The sequence below is a fragment of the Macrosteles quadrilineatus genome, unplaced genomic scaffold (assembly GCF_028750875.1).
Source record: "Macrosteles quadrilineatus isolate MER2022 unplaced genomic scaffold, UCM_ALF_1.0 Scaffold_1__1_contigs__length_201487025, whole genome shotgun sequence".
NCBI lineage: Eukaryota > Metazoa > Arthropoda > Insecta > Hemiptera > Cicadellidae > Macrosteles > Macrosteles quadrilineatus.
In genome coordinates this window covers 172,761,131-172,769,215 of record NW_026542594.1, presented here as the reverse complement: position 1 = coordinate 172,769,215, position 8,085 = coordinate 172,761,131, and the positions used below count along the sequence as shown (strand labels likewise).

The following is an 8,085-nucleotide window of genomic DNA, read 5'->3' as shown; positions in this document are numbered from 1 at the left end:
TCCCCGTAGCAGGAAAACTGAGTAATCATTGGGTAAATAGTTATTTACATAAAGAAAAATACTTTTGTTATCTGTTAACTTGTTTAGAAAATGTCATTAAAAGACGTTCCATAAGTTTATATTTGCAGGATTTCTACAAAAGAGAGATGTCTGTGTTGTAGATCCTCAAGTTTTATAATCTTTCTGCTACATTTCATTAATCATTTACCAGTTCTATTGTTTTGGTAACTGATGTTCTACACACTACTTTGTACAAATACATACAGGTAAAAAATCACTCTGAATAAAAACATAACAAATAATTTATTAACGGTATAAAAAAGAGATCTACTGACATAAATAACATAGTTGTCACACATTTCTAGAAAAGGAATAAAAAACATTTGGCTTTAAACCTAAATCTAAATGTATACAATGTATAAATTATAAATATGTTTAAATAATGATTATGTGGTGATAATACTGAACAGCTGGTTACTCGCTGATGTCTGGTATTCCATCTGAAACAGAAAAGACGATGGTATTAGTAAAATTATTGAGAAAAGTTTTTAGTTTATAGTAAAAAAGATAAAATTGATCCATTTTGAATTTCCTGAGAACCTCATTGAGACAAAAACCAATATAAAACTGTTTGATAAGAAATTGTTAAATATTTGTTAATGACGTATAATTTCCACTAAATAATTTTCATTTTGGTACCTCTAGTTTAAATGGATCGATATTTTTTAGAATAATGTAAAATCAGTTGTTTAAATTAAATTCAACTGAAGCAATTTTTAACACAAGCTCAAGCGCAATTCTTTGTATCGATATAAAAAGTATTCAAATATTTGTTTCCTTTTTGTTTGCGTACTTAGCAGCTTATAGCTTTAACATGAATACAAATTATGTTAGTTTTATGAGGTATATATATATATATATGTAATTGAACACGGCTTGGCTCAGTGTTTAAAAGAGGCAAAAATGATCACCATAAAAATCGCACACATAGCGCGATAAAATAAAACATTGAACTAACCAAATACAAACATCTTATACGGTTCAGAATTTAAACTTTTAAAATTTCAATCAGGCTGTCCTTTATTGTTAAATATTAACTTTTGTCTATAGTACTCGTAATTACAAGTTTGAGAAGACTTATATAACCAGCATAAATGTGAAGGCAACGTTTTTACGTCAAGTGATGGGTGGGGTTTGTTGTGAAGGCAAGAATGTGACTCTATTAAGACTATATTTACAGGAGCAGTCAAGGTCAGCCATCGGTCACGAGCAGAGCAGAGACCGGTCGTGGTCAATTTATCACTTGAACTACTTGGCCGAAAACTCCGGAAGCTACCAATAATTCGATCAAATTGGTTGAATGGAAACTGTCATGTCAAATAATGGTATTCAGGATATGATCGTGTCAAACTGGTGAAGATTACTGAAATTTGGTCTGCATTGGTGCAGTTACTGTTCAGGGAAATATATAAGTATTAAACTCCTAACAAATGGGTATTGAAATGTAGATTGAAGTAAGGTTGGATCACTAAAGTTTGCCTAAAACATTGTATCACTAGCCAACGTTGGTGGTTGGCCGTTTGCCAAAAACGATGATTCGAGTGAATATCTGTTATCATGTCAAATAAAAAAAAAAAAGAATTGTCAAATAAGTGAAAATCTAGATAATTTCACAATGATAAACGCTCTGAGCCTTTTAATCAATAGAAAAACTCAATGTTACAATTCTGAGGGTACTATCAATACAATCAAAGTTTTGTTAAATTACTGTATAAGTAAGTAACCTACTGAACTTCGATTCAACAATGATTTCGTTTAAGTGGTCTTTTAGTTTCCCTCTTTGGAATGGATGGAAATAAAACTTAGAAAAAAGTTAGTATTTAGTTAATGATAAACATTTCAAACATAGATGGAGTGGCACATAAATTAGAGATTTTATCATTACTAACATTTTGTTGAAAAGGAGAATTGACGTAACATTTAAATCAAGCTCACTTTATTTATATGACAGAGAAAAACTATTTAGGTAATGTTTTTAAATCAAACATACCTACACTATTGTTAATGAAGTTGCAATTAGTTTGGAAAACAATTTAAGTGGCGTATGCATCGGGAGTTTTAAAGGTGTAATTTGTATTCAAATTTAAATTTGTCGTTTGCATTGAATCGCTTTAAAATAAAATATGAGGAATGAATCATAGTCAAATGTTTTTACGAATTAAAAGAAAAAACTACTAAGAAATAATTTTAATTATAAACTCACCACCTTGTATCCAGGAAAGCTCGTCCCCCAAATGTTGGAGAACTACATTAGAGAGTCAAAGCGAAAGCGGATTGGAATAAAATCCAATTGGGCGTCCTCTGGAGATCCGTATATGGTTCCGCTCCACCAAAAGCTTCTGAAACGAAAAAAAACCAGGATTGATTAGTAAATTGAAGGTTATAATTATACAAGATAATTTCCCTATAAAGATTAGTTTTATAATAAAAATAATTGATAAATAATCATTCGTAAACATCAGAAAACCATATAAAATATTTGTTTGTAAGAGGGTTCGCATTTAATTAGGGGTAACAAGTCGTTAGAGTAATATTAATATAAAAAAGTACTAAAATTAAACCGTAGACCAATAATAATAACCTTTCATTTTTATCGATCATTTTTGATACTTTTAAAATTACAGTAACATACGTCTTTCGATCATTCTGTTTTGGGATTAAAATCTATAACTTGCTAAATATTACTTCGAGCCAGATTCTACAATATGCTGTAATTTTATGTAGTGTGTGTCGGAGGGTGTACTGTAACACTAACACACGATTATTTAAAACACCACAATACTTTATAGAAGACTAGCTCCCTCTGGCTAAATACATCCAAAGTCAGGTTTTAAATTTACATTTTTTTAGATAACCTAAGGACACTGCGAGAGTACACTAAAACAACTCCGGAAGTAACTATAATGAAGCTGTGTTTTAACCAACACTGGTATGTCTGTTTCCCAAGGTCGCCGGCTTAAGCAAATCTCGGATTAAGAAAGATATCCAAGGTGTTTCCTCGGAACTACCTGGTGACCTTCCCTTGGATCGTCCGGAACCAGGTTCAACGTACGGACATGTGGAAGTCCTAGGTGAAAGGTGTGGAAGTCGTGAAATAGTGGAGGGGACCCGGGTTTATAAATAGTTTTCTTTGTATAAGTTTAAAACTGGAGAGTTTACTTAATTAGGTTTAATTGGTTCTTTGTTCTTGTTCTTGTGTTGGAAGTTTAAAAACGTGATCCTGTTGATGTACAACTTTAATCTTATAGGCTAAGGTAAAATGGTAGCCACAACTTAGAATAATTATTTTAGAATACAACGCACTCATTAAATGTGAAAGCAACTTTCATGTATATTGAGTTTCTTCAGCAAAACAATTTTCTAGCATAGTTTAAACTGTAATTAACAAAAATGCAGCAAAGTTTAATCGAATCTAATTCATCCTTTACGTCTGACACTAGTTTGGTTCATGAATACAATCACTATTCATGTCATAAATATGTTGATGCATACATAAATAATACATGTGCATGGTGAGAGTTGTTTGGATTGTTCTGGCAAAACTAATTACTTAGTTCTATGACTATGAAGGTTAATTAAGAATTTAGTTATTGGTTTTGATTATTTAATAATTGATGTTTCAAATTTATTTAGGGTTATAAATATAAATATTGTTCAATGTTTTATCTTCCATTGCTTATTTTTAATAGTTAACCTCACTTTTGATTCGCAAATGAACAAATTGCATTGGATATTAATTCATTTAAACATAATACTACTGAAAAAGTTTTAAACTCACCTTTAACAGTAAATAGCTTCTCCGCATCTTCAAAACACTATCACTAAATCACAGTTCTCAAATATTGAGGAAGCACTTTTTCACAGAAAAAAATATACAAAACAGTCTTCTATTTGCTGCTGATCGTCAGGTTCTTCTTCCTCCAGGAAAGTGGTGAAGAGTTGAAAATCGCGGCGTTTTTGCGATTCTTCGCCTTCACGTCAGGTCGGATAAGCCGGTCAATGACTTGACGAATAGTGGAGTGTTTACGTTCAAAGGGGTTAGGAAACATGTTGAAAAATCACGCTTGGTTCGCTAGTGCGATAACTACTGACTAGCGGCTGCTGCGCGCCGGACGCTTATATAGTATAAACTAACGGCGGCGCGACGAGTGGAGGGGGTAAGACGTCATCGGAGTTAATAAGCGGTTGTGTTTTAGCAATTGACTTATTGTTTCACCTGCGATTTGACGCAAACGTAAACACAGGGTGAGGCTTGTAAACAATGTTTGTAAACAACCGAATACTGCGTTAGTGTTTAATGCTTTGACGACAAAGGAGCATGCACTGTAACTTACTCGTTTTGAGTTTATGTTGAATGGTTATGAGAAGAAATTATATTTAAACATCTTATATAGTTTCGTGTAATTTGTAGAGAAATGTGTAGAGTTTATTTGCGTGTTAATTCTAAACTGCAATGGGATATTCAATTATGTCAAATAAAATGTGTAGCGGTAAACTCTATGAGTCATCTATAATATGAAAAATACCGGTAGTAAATGGTAATAAGTGATTTTTTTCTGTTTCTAAAATTATTGAAAAATAAAGATTAATGAAATATTCCTAAGGAGTATTTATAAATATACTTATAAAAATTACCTACTATTAATAAGGTACCCATCGGCATTGAGATATCGGATTCCGCGATCAGAATGGTGCCCGGCATGCCTTTATTAGGGAGCGATATAGTATGAAATTCTTTTAACAAAGGATAGCTAAGTATTATAGGAGAATTTTGGGTAACGAATCGTGCTTTTCACAAGCTTTAGTATGGGTTCAAGTGAGTATACAAAGAATTCTCTCGCATTTGCTTTCAGACGTACGGCAAAAAATTCTGAAAATATTGGTGAAGTTTATATTTCAAGTTTATTCTCTCGCATTTGATTTCAGATGTACGGTAAACAAATTCTGTAAATATTGGTGAAGTTTTTATTTCAAATTTATATTCATTCCAATATTACCAGTCTTGAAGATTGAAGTATGGAATTTAAATTTTTGTATTGCTTTTTTGTCCTTAGCGCTATAAAAAGCGCTTTCAATGCTTAGTCAGATTAAAGTGAAAGCTCAAGAAAATCTTTAATCATCCTCTCTTAACTTCCTCGTTACTAGGGCGACCAGTCACCTTTTGTCTCCGTATTCGGTAACTACAGTCGAAAGGCTTTTCTCAAACAAAAATAATTAGATTTTTCTTTTGGACCTTTCATTTGGCGACACATTAAGAGCATTCAAACAGATTTTTTATGTGTTAAATCTTTTGTTTTCTCAATACTGGTACTTTTACTACGTAGGGTAAATATTTCCACAATGGTTATGTAACAAAGATCATTGACTATGGTCAATATCAAATTTATAGATGGTATTTTGTAAACGAAGAATTCTCTCGTATTTGATTTCAGATGTACGGTAAACTTAAAAATTTTTTACTATAACTTATGTTAAAAAGTTTTAGCTTTTTCTCAGTTTTCAACTTGCATAAAAGAAAATTTGTCATCCTAAAATTGCTGCACATCCTAAAATGGATTGACAAATTCTTAAGGCTGGTGTTTCACTGAAAGGACGAAAAAGTCTTAGAAACATCACATGGTTTAAGAATACGTTTCAATCACTTAAACTGGACAAACTCCGTTAATCCCTGGACAAAGTAAACATCTACCTTCACTTTTCACTCCAGCATTCCACAAATTACTAGGACCACTTTGGATGATAGCTCAAGGATAAGATTAGTTTTCCTCTATTTGCAATCATAAACATACAAAGTTTCAATTTGCCTACTATAGCTACTTACTCCGATGCCTAAATGATGATTAATTCAAAGTTTAAGTTAAAAAGTACTGTTGTATGCTACCCCCTTATTATAAGTGAATTATTTGTTCCGTCGATTTTCATATGGACTTACATTATGATAAGAGATAATTTATAAGACTAAACAGTTCGTTGAAGGTTTTAATTTATATTTTACAATATGACTGAACGGACGACTCAACTATATTTGTCATAACCTAAATGTTATCAGCTTAACTGGAAATAATTTACTGTATCAACATTATACACATATTTATGTTTGCTGCGTATCCTATTTGTATAATCGTTGGATATTCTAATGTGTATAATTTTGATTAATTTTAGCGAATTTCCCTATAGGGAAGTAGCTATTACCGTAGGTGGCACGGTAAGACCTAGACCCGGGACCGATTTACTTTTTCATTTTGATGTCCCCAGAGGCCAAAAACACCATTCGTTCAAATTTTTATATATGTATATATATATATATATAGACTTATATATATATATATATGTATATATACGTCCGTGAACGCGATAACTTGAGTAATTTTTGTCCGATTTTGATGAAATTTGGTTTAAAGTTGTAAAGCGGGATAAACTTGAATGAGTTCGCGAACCAGCATGATCGGACCATGTGAACGGGGCTTTACGGGGGGTTTTATGGGGTAAAAATTGGTTTTTCTCACTTTTGACCCTTAAAACACAAAATTTCCCAATTTCTCTTTAGACCTTTTTAAAGAGCTTAAAAAACAATTAATTTAGTATATAAAAGTATATTTGTTCGGTTAATAGTAACGGAGAAAATTTAAAAAATTGTAAATTTAAAATTCCCATATCATTCTTATGGAGAATATTGTCAAATGTTGTAGTTTGCTTGTTTATGGATATATTTTGATCAAATTTATTTATTTTTTTACTAAGCTATCAATATTTTAAAAAAAACACACTTTATTAGTTTCCTTGTAGCAGCAAACCTAGGTACTCGTTGAACCTAATGTTATTAAAATATATTTAATTGAAAATCAATTAAGACAAATGGAAATTCACTTAGTCGGCAGGTTTGCTGCGGTGGGGGTATTATAAACACAAGGTTAATTTTTTTCTTTTCAAGAAGGGGGGTGTCGCGATCACTACTTTAGTCTAGTAATGTTCAGTTTTGCTGGACATAAACAAAACTAAAATTTTCACTCTTTTATACGACAAAAATAGATCCTAGCATTAAATAGATCACCTTAATTGAATAGGTTCTAATAAATGAATACGTTTTATAAAGGATTTACAAAAAATATATTTTCAATAAATTTGTTTAAATAAAACAGTTTGAATGTAATTCAAGATAACCCAGCTAGTAAATACTGATAAAATAATTTCCTATTGTTACATTTTATCTTATTCTGTTTTACTCAATGGGACTTAAAATCGCTTAAGAACAATATCGGCATTGATTAAAAATGGTCTCGCGAGCCCCTCTAGATAATCGACTGGTTAAATGATTAATGATCCAAACTTTCCCTTATCTCTTGCGTCAGGCTAAAGCATACACTACACTATCAGCAATGAGTTCAATGTATACATTGAGAGAAATGGCCATCACCAGCTTATCTGTCAAATAACACCATAACATATTGATAGTCCAGGAAAACTAGGTTCAATTAGAAAAATTCTAGGTCATTAGGAAATCGTCGATTACTAAACTTGCGTTGGTAAGAGTGTAATTAAAATATATATCCTGTAAACTATAAACACAATTGTTTTTAAGTGTAGCCTTCCAGATTACTTAAAAAATTAATATTCAAAATACCTTTTGTTGCCTACGTAATCCTCAGTGGATGGCGACCAGTTTCGACACACTTAAGGTGTCATTGAAAATCTTTAGGCCTGTTGTCGTTTTGAAGTGGTCTTAAAAAGTTTTTTCACTACTCTATGATGTTTTTATCTGTTTTACATACGTTAATTGGTGGCTGAAAGTTACGTTTTGCTGGCCAGCTGCCAACGTCATTTGGGACCGAACAGGTTTTTACATCCATAGGGCCGCAAAATCGGCTGCCCACTTACTTTCTTAAAACATGAATGCATACACAATCAGTATCCATAGCATTGCAATAGAATTGTTGTATTGCCACAGCTGCCTAGCAACTATTTATTATTATTTTTGCTGATTCCTAGAATTATTTCTCCACTTAACCTTAAAGTTGTACTTGCATT

The 8,085-nt window shown here is 31.8% G+C and overlaps 1 long non-coding RNA gene across 1 annotated transcript; it reads right to left on the bottom strand.

Annotated features, from left to right (window-relative positions):
• Positions 1 to 284: 284 nt before the first annotated feature.
• On the bottom strand, positions 285 to 4,152 carry LOC128990093 (uncharacterized). Its single transcript, XR_008490489.1, has 3 exons — positions 3,839 to 4,152; positions 2,264 to 2,399; positions 285 to 500 (listed from the first exon to the last, which is right to left on the bottom strand). It is a non-coding gene; the product is annotated as an uncharacterized LOC128990093 (long non-coding RNA).
• Positions 4,153 to 8,085: the final 3,933 nt, after the last annotated feature.